At 47.2% G+C, this 19,756-nt stretch overlaps 1 protein-coding gene across 1 annotated transcript in view; it reads left to right on the top strand.

Moving 5' to 3' along the window:
• Positions 1–247: 247 nt before the first annotated feature.
• The window catches only part of LPAR3 (lysophosphatidic acid receptor 3), an 83,465-nt gene continuing 63,956 nt past the window's right edge, over positions 248–19,756 (top strand). Inside the window, exon 1 of the mRNA XM_080655502.1 lies at positions 248–434. The gene's annotated coding sequence lies outside the window, so the exon portion shown is untranslated. The remainder of the gene's footprint in view (positions 435–19,756) is intronic.

Genomic DNA, 19,756 nt, shown 5'->3' with positions numbered 1-19,756 from the left:
TGTAAGAGGTATGGCTCTGTAAGCCCTGAGGATGGTAGCTGTCCTCTGGCTCCTTCTCCAGTCTGGCCACCCTCCTGGGGACCAGTTCCAGGCAGGAGAGCATCTGCATTAGAACCCGATCCGTGCCTCGCCGGTGGGGGGCGCTCTCCCGTGGGAGCGGTCGGGCTCCTTGGGCAGGGCGAGGCAGGGCGGGGACGCGGCCCCTCCGCCCCCTCGGCGCCACCCCTTGCTCCGCCAAACTTTCCTTGGGCTCGGGACGCGTCGCAGCCGCAGTTGGCAAAGAGGCGCGCCGCCGCCACCACCGAGTCCTCCGCAGCTCCTCGCGCCCGGCGGAAGTCCAGCGCCCGGCCGCCCCGTCGCGCACGGCCCGAGGGCATGCGGCAGCCGCAGGGGCCCCCCGCTCCCGGGCTCGGCGGCGCGGGCGAGCGTGAGCGGTGAGTGGGGCGCCGGGCACGGGAGGGTTCTGGGGCGTGCGTGGGGAGGCCGGCTTGCGGGGGCCTCCGCCGGGCCCAGCTTTTCGGGATTGCCAGCTCGGGACCCAGATCCACTCCAAGCGCCTGGGACAGGACCCTCCTGGCGGTGTGTGGCGCACCTAGCCCTTTCTCACTCCCCCCCCCCCCCCCCCGAGGAGTGAAAAACCATCGGAACGCCGAAGCCGCGTTGCTTCGCTCTGGCTGTGGACTGGTGGGCTGGGCGCACGGCTCCGCTTTGCACAGGTGCTGCTTTTCCAAACTCGGTCTTACCGCCGGAGGTGGGGACGGAGGTTCTCCCGCGGAGCCCGGGGATATAACATTTTTCAGTCTCCAGTTACTCCCCATACGGTGGAACCATGCGAGTCATCTAAACATTCGGGAAGTAATTATTAACTAGTAACACTGTCAGGGGGGTGTGCTTTGTAAGTGAAGGTCCCAGTGGCAGACAAATGGGCTTTGTTCTGTAGCAATGTTACTTTATTGCTTTCCCTCAGCAAGCGGCGAATACCCAAAATTGTTTAGAAATTTCTCAAGCATGTAATTTGAGGAGTGACAGTGAATAATGGAAACAATTTAATCTAATAAGGTAATCATTAAAACGGTTCCCCAAAGCATTTGTAGGTCAACTTTTAAGCGAATAATTTCCACGAAATACCTCCACCCCCCAACACTCCCGTAATTTGTTGTTGTCATTCTAACACGTTTACCTCCTTACTCCTTTGCCACCCAGAGTAATACCTGGTCTTGGAATGTTACTTTAGAAGTCAAGGGCCACCTAGCTTCTCACGGTTCCTACTTGCTTTTATAAATTGGAAAATAAAGTGAATGTTGGCCAGATAGATGATTCCTTTATAAATAGGTTGTTACTCCATGCACGCACCGCATTTCATTAATGCATAAACTTTTGTATTGCTAAGGTTTTGCAGTGAACTGTCTGTAGTTGCTTAGCCTGCTTCCCATGAGACATTGGATCCACTTTTGTGTGGTCCGTCCAGTGAGTAGAATTTTCCTCACCGCCCCTCCTCCACCCCCACAGAAGTGATACAGTTAGAAACATACAACCTTGGCTCTGCTAACACCATGCTTGTCTAAACAAACTGGGTTATTCTTAAACACACACACACACAGCAAGTAAGCCCTGCCAGTGAGGCTGATGTATTTGAGATAAGCTTCCAGAGTTGTCTTTTGTGCCTTGAGTATCATGTCCCAATATCTGGACATCTAACCACCTGGACATAACTTACATTGATTGTCACTACCATATAACTAGAAAAATAGATCCTTTAGGCCAGGGGTGGGCAAACTTTTTGACTCGAGGGCCACAATGGGTTCTTAAACTGGACCGGAGGGCCAGAACAAAAGCATGGATGAAGTGTTGGTGTGAACTAATATAAATTCAAAGTAAAGGAGCGGAGGGGAGAGCAAGAGAACCCTCCGCTCTTTCGGCTCCACGGGCCGGATAGAACAGCCGAACGGGCCGGATCCGGCCCGCGGGCCGTAGTTTGCCCACGGCTGCTTTAGGCACATTTTTTTTCTTGTTTTATTTTTATTTTTTGTCTTTAGAACTTTATAACTTTGATTTAACTACAAATGATACAACTTCTTTTTTAATTCTGACAAATGCATAAATCAACTACCACACGCTATCAGATCAGGTCTCTTTTAGGTATCTGGCTGTTTTACAAGATGTTTGATAGAACAGATCTGTGTATGTTTTCTATGAATGAAGACTGAAATGAGAACACTGAACTACGTGATCGTTTTCCATGTACGTTCATCAGAACCTGTTCGAAAATCTACAACATGTTCATTCTCATTTTTCCAGAACACCCGTGCTCACAGGAACAAGTGCGCACACAGCATTGCGGCCAGGCACAACCAAGGCACACACTCTCAAAGCCATGTCCACATGCCTAGGGCTGGCTGGGTGTCTCCCAGGTTTTCCATGTTCCTGCTGAGGAGCAGAAATCCTCCACAACTTAAGCCCAAGCTCTTATTTCTTTGGGCTGGAGCAAGGGGGAGTCACTCCAACTCCAGTGGGAATTGCAGTGGCTCAAATGACCTATTAGCCATTCTCCTGGGAGTGTACATTAGTTCAGAATGCCTTCTGGCCTGTGATTATATCCATCAGCGTGGTTAAGGCTGATTGCAAGCTTCTACATGGCAGAGCCCAGGCCCAGGGCATGATGCATGTGGTGGAAAGGGAAGAGAAGGGCTTTGCAGCCAGACCAGCCTTGGTTCCAGGCCGGGCTTTGTAACCTGGGATACATGGCTGTGCCTCTCTACGCCTTCATTTCCTCGTTTGGAAAAACGAAGATGACATCCACCTCCCGAGATTCAAAGAGAAAAGCACTCAGCAGGGTACCTGATACACAGGAAGTACTCATTAAATGTCCGAGCCTTCTTTTCCTTCTAGATGAACATTAAAGTATTGATATTTCTGGAAACATGGGTGCAAACCTACCTTTTTTCTGGCTAAGATGGATCCCTGAGATGTTCCGCGTACTTTCCTCACTTGTTTCCCCCCTTCCTGGCTCTGGTCCTTTTGCTCCTTCCCCATCATCCCTCCTGCAGGTACTGGGCCGCTTCCTCTCTGGCCTCGCTGATTCTTTGTCCCTTGTACTGGAGTCTGTATGTATGTGGAGGAGTCTCCTGGAACTTAGTCCTGCTGTGGTTGGGAGAGGTGTCTGCAGAAGCCCTGAGCGTGTGTGCTTTTACGGTGCTGGTTAAAGGGCAGTTGGAGTACAGGAGTCTGGGTTCTCATCCCAGCCTCACTCTTGTGAGTTCTTGGGATCTTGAATTAGTTTTCTCATTTACATAATGGGGATGATAATTCCTTTTTTACCTACCTGCCTGGGTTGTTGTTGGGGCCCAGTAAGTCATATATGTGCAAGAGTTTTGTACCCTGTGAGGATACATTGGAATTGAAGAGGCAGGACCTCCAGATGTGGGACACCCCTGGCAGACTGTAGGGGGTGGTAGGATCTCCATGTGGGTGTGCTAAGTGGGCAGGGCTGCAGTCCCTCTGCGCCCCTCTCTCCTGGCCTCTGTTGTGGAATGAGACATCAAGGATGAAATCGTGCCAAAGGTTGAGAAACTGCTCTGTGGGGAATACAAGAGGAAGATGCATTTTAGGACTGAGAATATCTAATACTGTGCAATCGAAGACACAGGGCAAAGTTCCAAAAAGGCTTTATTTCCCTCTCACAATTCCCTTTACTGTCTGCTCATCTCAGTTCGTAATGAACAAAAACAAAGAGCGACCCAGCCAATGTCAGAGGGAGCGTGATGGCATTCATCAGACATCGACATGGAACGCCACACACTGTCCTCGCTGCCCTGTGCTTTCTTGCTAATTTGGGTCTCTAAGGTTCACCCTGCAAGGCACTGAATTGACTTAAGCATTCTCCTCTCTCAAACAATTAATCTCATTATTCCATTCCATCTGAAAGATATGTGTTGATGTCTGCCTGACCTGCCTGGGAAGCCAGGTGAGCAGTAGCCAGTGAGAGGAAGTTTCTGATTTTCTGAGTCATGCCCACCCCCTCTTCACCCCCCAGGCTGATGTCCTCCTCCTTTTTCCTCTTCATCTCCTGGCCTGGCCTCTGCAGCACCTGGCCCCTAGCCTCCTGTCCTGCCTGCCTCCTGCCTTGAACTCCTTGCCTGTGATCCTGACACTGTCCGGGCCCCATGGACCTTACCTGTTATCAGATGTGAATCATTCCGATACCTCAGGCTGGGCCAGACTGAGTCAGTTTAGTGCTCTGCAGAGTGAGCCTTAGGGCCAGACTGGGTGTCACTCTGGAAAACCCATCCAGTATCCAGTATAGCCTACCTCACCCTTCCAAAAGATATTTATCAGCGCCAACCCACCTCTCAGGCTCCCCCCAGATACTCATCAGCTAGTCCTATGTCTTCATCGTTCCCTGGGACACTAGGGGGCAGTTTTATTGGCCCTGGCCTTCACTAGGCCACGCGCCAATTCCGTGGTATCTTCAAGGGATGGCTTGGCGGGTGGCAGGGCTGGGTTGAAGGGCACTTTAGCCCCTCCATAAGCTATACCCATTTGCCCAAATAAACATGAGATCTAAATAAAAGCAGTGTGCTTGCTTTGTAAATGCAGCTTTAAGGCAGTCTCCTCAGGTCCCCTTTCACCGAGACTGCCCCAACGCCTCTCCCCTACAGAGATTCTGGAGCTGCCCCGAGGCTAGGTGAGTCCAAGGTGGCCTGTGGAGTAGGTCAGAGTCTTTCACTCCCTAAGGAGAGCTAGAAATCCAAACACAAGGTTCAGAGTTCTGGGGAGTAACTAGTAATTGAAGACCAAAGCAAGGGATCAGGTATAGAACATCCTTGTATCATCTGCTTCCTGCCCTGGTTGATTTTTAATAGGTCAGTTCTTTGACGGGTCCCCACCCCCCAACTAAACTGTCATGTGGATCTAGCAAAGAGAATCTTTTTCTATATCCTCATGGCATTTAGATTAGTCAGCATTCTCCAAAGAAACAGAACCATTAGGGTATATACATACTTACACTGAGTGGCCAGATTATTATGATCTCTGAATGCATAATAATCTGGCCACTCAGTGTGTGTGTGTGTGTGTGTGTGTGTGTGTGTGTGTGTGTGTGTGTATATATATATATATATATATATATATATATATATATGTATATGTATATATTAGAGGCCCGGTGCATGAATTCATGCATGGGTGGGTCCGGCCAGCCTGGCCAGGGGGAGGGGACATGGGCGGTTGGCCGGCCTATCTGCTGGTCGAACTCCTGGTCGAGGGGACAATTTGCATATTAGCCTTTTATTATATAGGATATACACTGAGTGGCCAGATTATTATGTGTTCAGACATCATAATAATTGGGCCACTCAGTGTGTGTGTGTGTGTATATACATATAATATATATATATATATATATATATATATATATATATGGAGAGAGAGAGAGAGAGAGAGAGAGAGATTTACTATAGAAATTGATTCCTGAGATCACAGAGGCCAAGAAGTCCCATAATCTGCCATCTACAAGCTGGAGAAGGAAGGCCCGAGGCCAGGAGCACTGATGTCCAAGGGCAGGAGAAGATACAAGCTCCAGCTCAAGCCACAGGGCAAATTTGCCCTTTTTGTTCTATTCAGGCCCTCCTTGTGTCTCCTGAGGCCCACCCACATCGATGAAGTCGATCTTCTTAATTCAGTCTACTAATCTCTTCCAGGCACACCCTCAGACACACCCAGGTAATGTTTTACCAGCTCTCTGGGCATCCCTTAATCCAGTCAAATTGACACATAAAATTAATCATCGTACTAGCAAATCAGGAAATTGAATTGGCACAACACTACCATCCAATCCACAGAGCCCATTCATATTTCAACAGTTGTCCCCCAGATGTCTTTTTTCCCCCGTCTGATCCATGTTCAATTTGCCATGTCTCTTCTGGAATAGTTTCTCAGACTTTCCCTGGGCCTTAAGTCCTTGTAGATCTTATATTCTGCAGGATGACTCAGCCTGCATCTAGCAGGTATTTCTTCTGAACCAGACTCAGGTCTTGTGTTCTTGGCAGGATACATATTCTGCTCTTCTTAGCGCATAAATTAGATGGTATAAAATGTCAACCTGTTTCACCACTGGAATATTGGCCTCCAGTGTCTGGCTATGTGGGTGTCTGCCAGACCTTCTCACCTTAAATTTATCATTTTCCCCTTTGAAATGTATTGGTGTTTGTGAGGAAGTATTCTAAGGTTATGCTAATAGCCTATTCCTCATTAAATCTCCACCTACAGCCTTATCATATTAATGACTCCTGCCTGAGTCAGCCGCCTCTATTAAGGCTGCCAAATAGTGATTATTTATTTCTATCACTCTCATATTTATTAGTTGACATTCTACTGTAAGGGAGAACTTTTTTCCTCTCTCATTTACTTATTAATTTATATTAGGAAGTATTCATAGATTTCCTTTGTAGACAATATGTTGAAATCTCTTACTATTTCTTTTTATGCTCACATGGTCCTCAGTTTGGCCCGTGGGAGTCCCTCTGAGCTGGCCTTTTGACATCCCTATCATTCACTGAGCATTTAAACAGATCCTGGCACTACATGATATTCCAGGCTCATCTTGTACTTTCTCTGAGTTAGTTATTCCTCCCCTTTGGTAGAGAATAGTATTTAGAAACCAAGATTCGGAAGGTTGATATGCCCATTGCTACTGGGGTGTCATTGCTTTAGGTCTTTTAGAGAACAGAGCGAGGAAATATAAACAGACACATTTATAAATTTTTCTACATTAGGCCCTGTATTAAAATCATTCATACTAATACCTCCAAGTCCAGTCCAACACCCAGGGATCTTTCTATTCTTTCCCCTTTATATCTTTTTAAAATATATATATTTATTGATTTTTAGAGAAAGAAGAAGGGATAGGGAGAGAGCGAGAAACATTGATATGAGAGCAAAACAGGGATCAGCTGCTTCCTGCACGCCCACTACCGGTGATCTAGCCTGAACCCCAGGCATGTGCCCTGACTGGGAATCAAAACAGCAACCTTTCAGGGCACAGGATGACACCCAACCAACCGACCCACACTGGCCAGGACTCCCCTTTATATCTTTGTACATATCTTCTCTGGCAGTTAGAAACTTGACCCCATTATCTTTAATATTTGTACTTATTTGCTCAAAGTAGCCCATTCCCCAACCACAGAGGCCATCCTGTCTCCTCTGTGTGCACCTCCCTTCCCACTGCCTCTTGTCCTTGGCTGCCCGGCCTGCCAGCTTCACTATCAGCCTCCAGTCCCTCCAGCTCACTGCTCTGTGTGGCTTCCCAACCAAGTTGCCCAAGCCTGTGTGCAGTTCCCCAAACTCCCTCCCATCGTGTTTCATTCTCAACCACAGGCTTATCCCTCAGTTCTGGGGAAGGAAGGAAAGAGAAGGCAAAGGAAGAGATGGGAATGAAGAGGAAGCAAAGATAGAAATACTATATATATATTTTTCAAGCGTTTGATACACATTGCCCTCCCAAAAAGTTGTATCAATGTACATGCTCACCAACATGTCATTAGAGTGCCATTTTCCCTATTCCCTTTCCAACACTGAATTTTATCCACCTGTCTAAATGTTGTCTATCTGATCACACGTAACTTAGTCTCTGTTAGAGCCCATGCCATACTCAGCTCTGTTTATACTTCATTGTATGTCTCATCTTACCCTTTAGATAAGGGCCTTTCAGCCTTGGCACCACTCACAGTTGGCTGCATAGTTCTTTGTAGTGGGGCTGTCCTGTGCATTGTAGCATGTGCAGCAGCATCTCTGGCCTCTGCTCTCTACATGCCAGTAGCACCCTTCAGTCCTGTCTGCCACAAATATCTCCAGATATTGGGAGATGTCCCTGCGGAGAGTGGAGGATTAGCCCTGACTGAATCTCTGCTGCTCTAGGTTATGAGCTTCCTGAGTGCCTTTTACATCTGTATAAGTGGTTTTGTGTATCTGTCTTCCTCCTGCCTATAGTGAACAGTGGAGAATGTTACCTGGACAGAGATGAGAGGAGCCAGGGGTTGGGTAGAATCTATATCATAAAAGGCCTATATCATAAACAGCATCACGACCAAACAACCTGTCACCAGGAGGTGCATGGAGCACCTCTCGCGGGCCGGGACTCGCAGCTCACGCGGTGAGGGGGGCTCACGTGGGGCTGGCAGGGGGGGCCATGTGACAAGAGGGCACAGCAAGGTAGGTGGCAGGCAGACAGGGCCGCATGGCGAAAAGGGCACGGGGGATGGGCGCCGGGCGGGGACGGGGAATGCAGCAGGGGTCCCCAGGTGACGAGCAGAGGTGCTCCCGCTGCAGGGGGAGGGGTGGGGGCCCACGCAGCTGGTGGCAGGGGGGATGCAGCATGTGGGGGAAGGGCATAAGCTGGGAGCATTGCAGGGCACCAGCAGCATCCACGGAGCATGTGAGGTGTCCAGGGGCGGTGGATGTGGCCCTGATGGCAGGCTAGACCTAGGGAACCCTATACACACATGATTTAATCATGCACTGGGCCTCTAGTACACTATAATAAGACCAATGGCTCTTGCCCATTAAATGTATGCAACTCTCTACATATGCAAAATCCATGAATACCTAACAGAGGGAACGGACAAGGATGCTACCATGTCATTCTCAGTTAATTTCCAGTCCAATATCTTCCAGGCAGGTAATTGGAGTCTGTGGCCTAGTTCAACCGGCGGACTGGTTGATGGGAACGTTATGGGCTTTAGGAGAAGGTGCTTCTTAACTTACATCATCCAAAGTGTTAGAAGTAAACCAGCTGCTTGCTCTTCTGAGCTTTCTCTGAAATAGGCCAGCTGACTAATCATTGCTATTTCCTATCATGCATTTAGAATTTTATTGTCATTTTCATTTGATTATGTGAACTTTTCCCTCATAAACTTCTGTCAAAAATTCTCAGTAGAGATACACTTACAAATTTTTATTGACATTTACCCTAATCATGGTGTACTTCTGGTATCATTGTAAATGTTTTTAAAAGGCATTAATGTTGTTATAGAGGACAAAGCTGCACATCTCTCAGAGGGGCATAGAATTAATCACTGAAAGAAGGCGGCAGTGGTCGGTGTGGTGACAAGCTCCCTGGGCCAGAGCGGTGGCAGCTGGTCAGAGTGAATCGGGGTCTCCAGGTTGTAGAGCAGGAAATGCTGCTCTGCCCACCTCACCATGCAGCAAAGGGGCAAAGAGATGTGCATTCGCTTTGAACTCATTCAGTGGTATGTCAATGACTATATTTGGACAGATTATTCTAAGATCTAGATAAAGCGCATGATCTAGAGGAAGTATAGTAACAGAATCAGAAGGTTAAACATGAGGCGACTAAATGTTCTCCGTGGTAGTGAGAACACCAGCTAATGACTCTAGGCGGGGTGGTATAGGAGAGAGGGCCTTGGCTTTGGGGTGGTTATGCCAAGGACCACCCTCCCCCTTATCCTGCGGGAGGGGTTTCCCCCTTTGCTCTCCCCTCCCTGGTAATCTCTGTTGAGACCCTTTCTCCCTTACCTCTTGGAAACAGGCTTGCCCTGTGGGTTACTGGACTTGTCTGACTTCTCTGGCCCAGAAGTGAGCCGAGGCCTTCCCATTAGCTATATCATTCACTTTGTCCCAATAACACAAGTTAGAGCTTGTCTCCCTCTTGCAACAGAGGAAATTGAGTCTCAAAGAGGTTAAGTAGCTTTCCTCAGGCCCCGCTGATAATTAGTAGTAATGAAATGAATACTATTTGTCAGAAGCTATTCTAAGCACCTTATTTAAATCTGCCAACAGTCTTAGGAAGAAGGTACTATTATTATCCCCATTTTATAGATGAGGGAATTAAGGCACAGAGAGGTTCACTAACTTGCTGGTAGGCAAGGCTTCAAACTCAGGGCAGCTATGTTCAAAGGTTATGCTCTTCTGCGTGTGGATAGCTCATTTCCCCAAAACCATTTGTTGACGAGACTGTCTTTTCCCTATTGTTTATTCCTGGCACCCTTGCTGAAGATCAGTTAACTGTATATGCATGGGTTTATTTCTGGGCTGTCTATTTTGTTTCATTAGTGTTAATATCTCTCTTTATGCCAGTACCATATTGTTGTTGTCATTTTTTTTTTAAGTTTTCATTGATTTTAGAGAGGGAGAGAGAAACCTCTATCAGCTACCTCCTAGTAGGGGGCACGGGTATGTACTGGGAATCAAACCAGCAATCTTTTGGTGCATGTGACGATGCCCAGCCAACTGAGCCACACCATCCAGGGCAGTACCATATTGTTTTGATTACTGTAGCTTTATAATAATATATTTTAAAATTAGGAAGCATGAGGCCTCCAAATTTGTTCTTCTTTCTCAAAACTGTTTTGGCGCTTTGGGATCCTCCGTAGTTCTATATGAATTTTAAGATTGTTTTTTCTTATTTCTGTAAAAATTTGAGTTTTTAACTTTCTTGGGACGTATTATCTACCATTTATTGAGTCCTTTCTAGGTGCTGAGCATCTTGCTGAGCACTTTATAAACATAAATTTAACTTAGTCCTTTCAACAATCCTACACGGTAGGTGTAGCTGTGCTGTTTTTAGAGAGGAAGGAAAGGCTCTGGCTAGACCAGCAATGTGCCAGGTTGGCGTCATTAATGAAAGTGATGAACCTGCATCTGACTCAGGTCCAGCTGATGTAAAGTGTCTGCTCCCTTCCCCTCACTGCTCTGCCCCTCTTAGGGTCACAGGCCACCACGCTTTCCTTGAAAGGAAAACTCCACAGGTCTGGCCTTCTTTCTCTAACATTTAAATACCTATGTTCATTATTTCTTTATTCTGACTGAGAAACATCCTATATAATAAAAGCATAATATGCAAATCAACAGAATGGCCGAACAGCAGAACGACCATCTGGACGACCATTGGACGATCATCTGGGACCACACTATGACGCCCACTGGCACCAGGCCAGCCAAGGCGGGTGCGATGTGATTGGTCGGGTGCCGGGGTTCTTTTCCCAGCCTTACAAAGGGTTCAGCATTCTGGAGAAAGGGGCTGCACGTAGATGATTAAAGAGTTCAAGGACGAAAGATAGTTTTGAAAGGCATTGGGGGTCAGAGGAGCTTCAGCTGAAGGAGCTAGAAGACTCTCCTTGTCTCAGGACCCCGTGCTTTCATTAAACACAATATTCCCAAGGCAAGGTGGAAATGTACACTTCAAAGGGTAAGGTATCAAAGGGTTTACAGAGATAGTCAGTTTCGGGAATAGCCTACAGCTGTTCAGGTGTTTGGCCAACAGGAGGCAATAAAATGCCCTGAGCTGTCTGGCAGTTAACAGTCCCATTCAGGTTTGGGGGAAGTGCCGTTTAGCCTTTTCCAACTAATAAATTACATATGTGACTCACCCTTGTTGAGCCCACCAAGTCCCATCAACCTTTTGATGGAACTCTTGTAATTATTACATGCTGGAATTGGTTCTCGGCAGTCGGGGGCTCGGCCATTGCCCCATGATCGCCCCACAGAGGGAGGCCCAGGCCACCTTCTGTCAGACTGTGGTGGGTGGGTGGGGCCTCCATTTGTGAGGGAAGCCGGAGTCCTGGGTGCCGGTAGCTGGGGGAAGGAAGGCCTACTCTTGCACAAATTTCATGCATCGGGCCTCTAGTCTATTATATAATGGAGAAATAGAAACAAGAAAACCACGAAAACAAAAAAACTCCCATTCAGAAGAATCCGAGACAGGTGTGTAGTAGCTCCAGGTGCCTGAAACCAAGGGAGCCCTGCTGGACAGGAATTCCTCAGCCCCTCCACCCTGGCTGTGGAGGCCCATTGGGGCTGGTCCCTGCTTCTGCCCTCAGGGAGCAGCCTGGCAGGGACCCTGGCTGTGACTGTCCCCTGGGAAGTTCTTCCTTGTCCATTATCCCCTCTGGCCATATCTGAAATTGGTGTTGGGAAGTGTGTGCTTCTTGGGGGGAGAATGAACCTGGGCCTTTGCAAGCTGAGCTGTGGCTTCTGTGGCGATATGATTCCCTATAAAGATCAGAGGCCTCTCTCCGGTCTGTTTGCATCTGTCCATTCTCCTTGCCAGTTACCACACCCAATTCTTAGTGGTCTCTGTTGTGAGGACCTCTCACACATGGACTTGGGTGGGCAGCGGCACCCTTACTGGCTCTTGACCGTAGGCCTGTGTTCCTTTGGACCCGCGGCAGCGCCTCACTGCGGGCCTGCGAGAGACTGCGGCAGCGATGCTGTTTCCTGCGCTTTGGAGTTATACAAGCTTATGTTCGCTCACCTTCCAAGGCGCCCGGTGTCTGGATGCTGTCTATTCTTTTCCACCTTCGCTTACAAAACTTACCAACGGAGTTGGCCTGAGCCCATCTCTTTCCTGAATTGCCTTGCTAACAGCTGCACGGAGCCCCCCAGCTCACGTTCTGTTTCTTTCCAACACCTTCACCTACAGGCTTCTTAGGCAAAGAGGCGCCCAAACATGTGACTTGATGAAAACAAGCGTTTATTTGTCTCTTGTTAACCAGGCTAGCTAAGTGGTTCAGGTTCAGGGTCCCTTCTTATTTCTCCACCATTTGCAAGGGCCGTGCTTCAAAACTCACCGTTGCAAGACTGGCATCTTTAGTTCCACTGTGCCAAAGAGCGATACTTCTGCTTTATACTCCACTGACCATACACTTGTATTTTAGAGTAATGCCAAAGGCAGTCAACACTCGTAAGTGCTTATGCACAGTTCCTGTGCTTATCTCCTCATTGATGGAAATTAGTTCGTGCATTCCTTGGCGTCACGCTTCTGGGCTTGGCCTGGTCTGAGCGATCAAGGCTGGGTCACAGGCCTGTTTGAATCCAACTTGCAGGAGGACGAGAGAGCACGAAGGAGCACACACTCCGTGTCTGAGGGCTCACCAGAAGTGGCGCACTACGTTTATGCTCACCTTCAGTTGGCAAGGACCTAGTCACAGGCCACCCTAGCTACCAAGTCTGGAAAAGGGAGTTTATTACTCTGTAAGAAAAGGAAAACACAGTTTAGCAGTCTGTGCTATAGAACATAAAGCCAAATAATGATACAGAAAATAATTACAAGAAGTTTCAGGGTGATAATACAATTATTAATGACTCAGGAGAACAGCTGAGTTTGGTGTCACACCCAGAGCAGGGTTCCTTAGAAAAGGGAGCCTGAGGTCCGAGGCTGGTGGTGTGGTGAGGTTAACGTGAAAAGAGGCTGAGCACCCTTCTCAGGGGAAGTCCAGAAACCACATACCCGGGTTTGGAACTGAGTTAGAACCGACGAGGTGCTGGGCAGAGCTCTCTGCATGTCTGAGCACTCCCGTGGCCAGGCCCCGGTGGGGCGCCAGGGAAGGGAGCCCCAGGGTCCACCCTGAGCCCAAGCAAAGCACCGGGAGGGGGGAACGAAAGGTCCTGGCCAGTGTGAGTGGGATGAACCCTCTCCGGTTTCAAAGGTCTCTGTCCACCTGTGAATGCTCCTGCAGACACCCGCGAGGCCCAAGGCCTGCATCAGTCACCTCAGTCCCCTGCATTGAAAGCCTGGTGTTTAAACTGGAGACTTGATTCCTCGGTGTGGTCTCATCATGGAGCTGAGGGAGACTGAGAGTTCCAACTTGCATATCTGCTACCCTCTTGGCAACTCGCTTCTTGTTTATTTTGAAGGCAATTTGGGAGCATAGCCTGAGAGAGAGAGGATGTGAGGTAGTTATTAGGGAGTCATCACAGAGAGGACATAGTTGAAGCAATAGTCGTTCAAGTGGAAGGAAGTTTAACGGGACTAAGGGAGGCTGAGGACCGAGTCCAAGATGTGCACACTGCAAGGGGGTGGAAGAACAGGAGGGGAAATGCTGAGCCGAGTGGGGTGAGGTCCAGGAGGGGACAGAGCCACACAGGCTCACAGGGGAGTTTCAAGAAGGGAACAGCTATTCCTCGATTTCCACAGTGAAACAAAAGAAAAAGAGGACTGGACACAGGATTTGGGAATTATTCAGTCAAATTGAACACATTGTTTACTCTGTGCCAATGACAAACAAGTTGGTGCATTTGTGCTTCAAAGAATGGAGATAATGCCAGTTCTGTTCCCAACAGATTCATAAATGAGGTTAAGACCAATAAATATTTAATAAAGTATATTGAGTACTGTAGGAGAGGTTCCAGGAATATTTCAGCCAGATTTCTTGAAAGAATAGCCTATACTTTCTTTCTACTTCCATCTCACCCAAGCGTTACTCAGTACAGTGAGATCAGGTTTCCGTCTCCACTTCCAACCAGCTCACTGCAGCTAACCACCATGTGAGCCAAGCATTGGCTGTGCATCGACTACATGCTCCATGTTGGGCATCGAGGCACAAACATGAGTCAGACTCTTCTAGCCCTTCAGAAGCTCACAGTCCAGTGGTAAAGGCTGACACGGAGGCAGCGAATACTACCACAGTGCACAGTCAGGATTTCCCCTCCCCCAGTGGCTGAGTGAGAGTCTGAATCTAGTAAATAAAGAGCCACTTCAGGAGAATCAGTGGATGCATGCATGAAAGGTCCAGATTTGTATAGGTTCCAGATCTCGGATTGACAGCCTCTGGTGTTTGTATTCCTGTTGGAAGGATCAGGTGGAAGAGCAGAGGTGAAAAATGCTAGGATACAATGAGGCTCAGGATGGAATAGGGACGAACTTATTCCTGAGCCCCCAAGCTTTTTTGACTACTCAGGGACTCTGTCTGGCTTTTGTGTCCCCAGGGACTAAAGACCTGTTGAATTTATAAAATCTCCACCAGGGCTAAAGACTACAGAGCTTCCGGGAGAGCGGCAGGAACCCAGCATCCCCCATGGCTAGTCCCGCCACTGGAAATACCACAGGAGGCCCTCGCTGGTCTGGCTCAGTGGATAGAGCATCGGCCTGTGGGCTGAAGGGTCCTGGGTTTGATTCTGGTCAAGGACACATGCCCAGATTGCAGACTTGATTCCCAGTAGGGGGAGTGCAGGAGGCAGCCGATCAACGATTCTCAGTCATCACTGATGTTTCTCTCTCTCTCTCTCTCTCTCTCTGAAATATGTTAAAAAAAAAAGAAAAGAAAGAAAAGAAAAGAAAGGCCACAGGAGGATGCAGCAGTGGTGCCCATCGAAAGGCAGCCCTTGTAGCTAAGTCGGTGTTGCTTTTGGCTCGCACCGGGCTGCAGTGCCCCCTTGGAAAAATCTACTGCTTCCTTCTCTGCAGTGTCTTGTTTCAAGCCTGGCTAATCCTTAGGCCCAAATTCACCAAATCCACGTCACTTATTTCCGTGGCACACAAGACCAGGAACACAGGGAGGGTTGGAACTGATCCTGGCCTGCACTGGGCCTCGGATGCACTCTGCACTATGCAGGGGTCTGCTGAAATCCAATGCAGTCATCTTTGTGTTATGTAACCCCGTAACTGTAGGTAGGTCACTCATTTATTGAATCACCACATGTAGAGAAATTTACTAGGTTTCTGGTAGGTGCAAGGGGACATGAAGGGCATCCGAATTGTGCCACCGGTCCATGTGAGAAAGAGGATTTCTTCCTCTTTCCTGCTCAAAGAGTTGTTATGTTTACAACTAGGAAAAGTTATGTGTTCTACTGTAGATCTCACTGAAAGATTTAAGAAAATCCATAACATATTAAAACCTTGCAAATAACTTTTGTTGTATTCCAATGTGCTTTAAATGACATCTGTATTACTCAGAGTTCCACAGGAAACAGATGATCCAGCCAAATGGTAACTGGGGAGGGCAGAGTTCATGTAAACCAACAAGAGAAGATACAGCTGCAGGCCCCAGAGCTGGAAACAGCATAGAGCAGTTAACAGCCCTCAACCTGAAACCCTGGGGAGGGAGAAGGAGAGGCTGCCTGACAGGAGCCAACCCAGCCAACCTGCAGCCGCCAGGCAGGGAGGGAGCCGGGGGAATTGTTACCTCAGCCTCCTCCCTTCTCCAGATCTCTCACTGTGCCTCTCACCAGTGCCTCTCATTGGTGGGAGCTGGAAGGGGAGGAAGCCTGTTGATTCGCCCCACAGAGTAGAGCACATGGAGATGGAGAGTGGAGCTGGAGGGGCCAACGATGAGATCAGGCCCAGCATTCAAATGCCCTTTTACATGCATTTCTATGACCTGTCTTTACACAGATGTGCTATTTGACTACCAGCTTGGCCCAGGTGGGAGAGCGAGGAGGGATGATTGGGGGCTTGGGGGTGGGGCTCTGAGCCTCCTGCTTTAGTGATGCACCTGCGTCCTGAGGTACCCTGATTTGTTGTTTAGCAGTAGCTCCATTCTCCTTGCCAGCCTCTGAAACCTGGATTAAAACATTGTTTCCCACTACAGCCACATGCTTTGGGAATATGATTTCCCTTCCTGTACAGAGTTTCAGGATTCTGTCAGGCACTAACCTGGCCTGTTGTGGCATCCAGAGCATGGAGGGATCACTGCAGGTCACCACTGACCTGTCCAGGGGGGTGTTATTTGGAACCAACCATGTAGAGCAAGAGTCACTGGAACATTGTCAGAACTGGAAGCAGGAGATGGGTCACGAAATGGAATAAGCAAGGGAAAGCAGGACGACGGTTAGGTTAGGACAGTGGTCGGTAAACTGCGGGTCGCGAGCCACATGCGGCTCTTTGGCCCCTTGAGTGTGGCTCTTCCACAAAATACCACGTGCGGGCGCGCACGTACAGTGTGATTGAAACTTCGTGGCCCAAGCGCAGAAGTCGGTTTTCGGCTCTCAAAAGAAATTTCAATTGTTGTACTGTTGATATTTGGTTCTGTTGACTAATGAGTTTGCCCACCACTGGGTTAGGACAAACAATTCGGACCAACGTTTTGTCTGTTGTCAGTTTTGCAGCATGAAGAAGTCTAACTTTCTTCTCATGGGAAGTCATTTGCTGTGAGGAAGCACTGAAATTTCTCAAAATACATTTTCCCTGAGTGACACCATTCTTTGTACAAACAGACTGTCTCTTTAAATTTTGGCATTTTCTCCTCCTTCAAAGCTAATGAGGCGATTACACAACAGTCTCAGGGTTGTTCCTGTGTAACAGTACATATACAGTTATGTTATATACATATTAATTTTGAGAATTTTGATTAACATCTTTACTTTTAAGATGGTCAAAGGACAAAATCTGTCATCTTTCTAGACTAATGAATTAGATGAGATTAAAATTATATAATTGGGGTGGCGAGCACATAATACAATATACAGATGATGTCTTGTAGAACAGTATACCTGAAAACTTTATCATTTTATTAACCAATGTCATCCCAATAAATAAATTCAATATAAAAGTTAGAAAAAAAGTTGTATAATAGAGAAAGCTAACACAATGAAATATTTACATTACATTTGGGTAAACTAAGCCAGGAATTTGCTGATACATATAAAATCTGGGTCTCACGTCTTTTATTTGGTGTAGTTCTATATGTTTGCAAGCTCGCTTTCCTGTTTAACCAAGAGGTTTAAGACAGTCTTTAGTCATCAGTGACATCCAGGGAACAATAAAGTTGATTACAGTTGTTTATTAAACAAGTCCTAGGGTAGAAGTGCGTGTGCACCAGGGCCTCCTGTAAATCCACCCACTCAGTGGGAAGAGAAGCAGCAGTGGTTGAACCAGCTGACACATGGCAGGCTGGCCTGCCTACCTGAAGGGCCCACAAACTGTGCTGACACGGGAACCTGTTTATTCATTAGGCTCAGGCAGTTTTCCTGTGTGTCACCACCTCTGAGCTGAAGATGACTTGAGGCACAGAAGTTTCTCGTTTCCTAAGCGCACCCCGTGTATGCCTGCCTCTCTGTGTGGCTGCTGTCTTTACTACCACGCAGAGGCACTGGGTGTGTTGTGGAGAGCTGTTTCTATGTAGAGAACAGGGGTTCTAAATCAGAACAATTTTGTGTTGCCTGAGGCTACCATTGGTTCTTTAAGAAAGTCAACGTTAGCAAGGTTGAGGTTAGCTTTCTTAAGAGAAATGATCTAATATATTAAGATAGGGTAGCAGATTTGTTACAGCCCTACACTTCACAGACCTCCCCAAAGTGAACATACAAGCTTTACCCAATAACAGCAGAGGCTTCCAGTGCTCTGATTACAGACAACATGCTTTCTAATTGAGTCTCAAATTGCTACCCCTCTGTGTATTTTATCATAGCAAAGAGTGAAGAAAGTGCTTACGAAACATATGGGCTTTATTTTTTTTTTTAATGACTGTAGTATAGTAGAGTTGATAATATCCTCTCCTCCTGCACCATCTTTTAAAAAAAGTTTAAAAATTATTTATTTATAGAACAGTTTTATATTCACAGGAAAACTGAGCAAATTGTATAGAGTTTATTACCCCCACTTCTGCACACAATTTCTCTTATTTTTATCATCTTACATTAAGGTACATTTGTAAAATTAATGAACCAATATAGATACATTATTATTAATTTACATCTATACTTTATTCAGATTTCCTTAGTTTTTACCCAATGCCCCTTTTCTGTTCCAGGATCCAGGGTACACATTATATTTAGATGTCGTGTCTCCTTAGGCTCCTCTTAGCTGTGACATTATTTCAGATTTTTGTTTTTGATGACTTTGCTGGTTTTGGGGAGTCCTGCTCAGGACTTTTGTAGACTGTCTCCCAATTGGGATTTGTCTGAGGTTTTTCTCAGAATCAGGCTGGGGTTGCGGGTTTTGGGAGGAAGGTAACACAGTGAAATGCCATTCTTAACATTCTATTAAGATTACAGACCAGCAACATCACTTATCACTGTTGATGTTGACCTCGATCACCTGAGGTCCTGTTTGTCAAGTTTCTCCACTGAAAAGTGAGCACAGACCATACTTAGGGAGTGGGGGTTATGTTTCCCTCCTTTAGGGTGCAATAACTACATCATTTATTTGCAGTTCTTTTGCATGTGAGACTTGCCTCTCCTTTCTCCTTTCTCAATTATTATTTATTATTTTATTCAGTCATTTATTTATATTAGTATGGACTCTTGGATGTTTGTTATATAATTGGGGCTATAATGCTTTGATTTTGTTGCTCGTTTTGGCCACTGGGTCCCCCTCTCTTTTGAAGTTATGTTCCAAGGAGGAGCCCTCGTTTCTGATGCTATACTGACAAGGGAGAGGTCTCGTGGTGGGACTGTTCTTCAGACCACCCTGCCTTGTTTACTCCACTGAAGCCACTGTTCAAGGGTGGCAAACGCCCCTCCTCACACCTCTCAGCCAGCAGGGCTGGAGCCAAGCCTCTAGAGGGAAATGAAAGAGTTCTGAGACCCAAATTAGAAAGTGTGCAGAAGAAGAAAGTAATAGTGCTCAGTGTGGGTAAACGGTTAGGGTGCATGCGGGCACATGTACACAGGATGCTTCGTCTACTTCTACATTTAACAAGTGTTTACTGAGGGCCTATCTGCTGGGCATTGTCCCAGATACAGAGGATGCACCATCACAGCACAGCACCCCTGACGTCCTCAGCGCATGGGGAGATGGACTGTCCTCAGGGAGTGAGAAATGCTGTGAGGACAGTAAAGCACTAAACTGGCAAAAGTGCAGCAGGGTGGGGATCGCTGATGGAGTGACATTTGAGCAGGAATGAGGTGGAGATATGAGCCCTTTGGGTATCTGGAGAGGAGGCTTCTGGGAAGAGCGATCAGCAAATCCAGAGACCCTGAAATTAATGGCTGAAATGAACCTCAGGGGTCATATGTGGGTTTAGATCTCCCAGGCTATCCTGATTTTTCCATTAGTATGAATTATTAAGGAGAATTTAGT

The sequence above is a fragment of the Plecotus auritus genome, assembly GCF_963455305.1.
Source record: "Plecotus auritus genome assembly, chromosome: 2".
Lineage (NCBI taxonomy): Eukaryota > Metazoa > Chordata > Mammalia > Chiroptera > Vespertilionidae > Plecotus > Plecotus auritus.
Note: the sequence above shows the minus strand (reverse complement) of the source record. Positions and strands in the feature narration are given on the sequence as shown.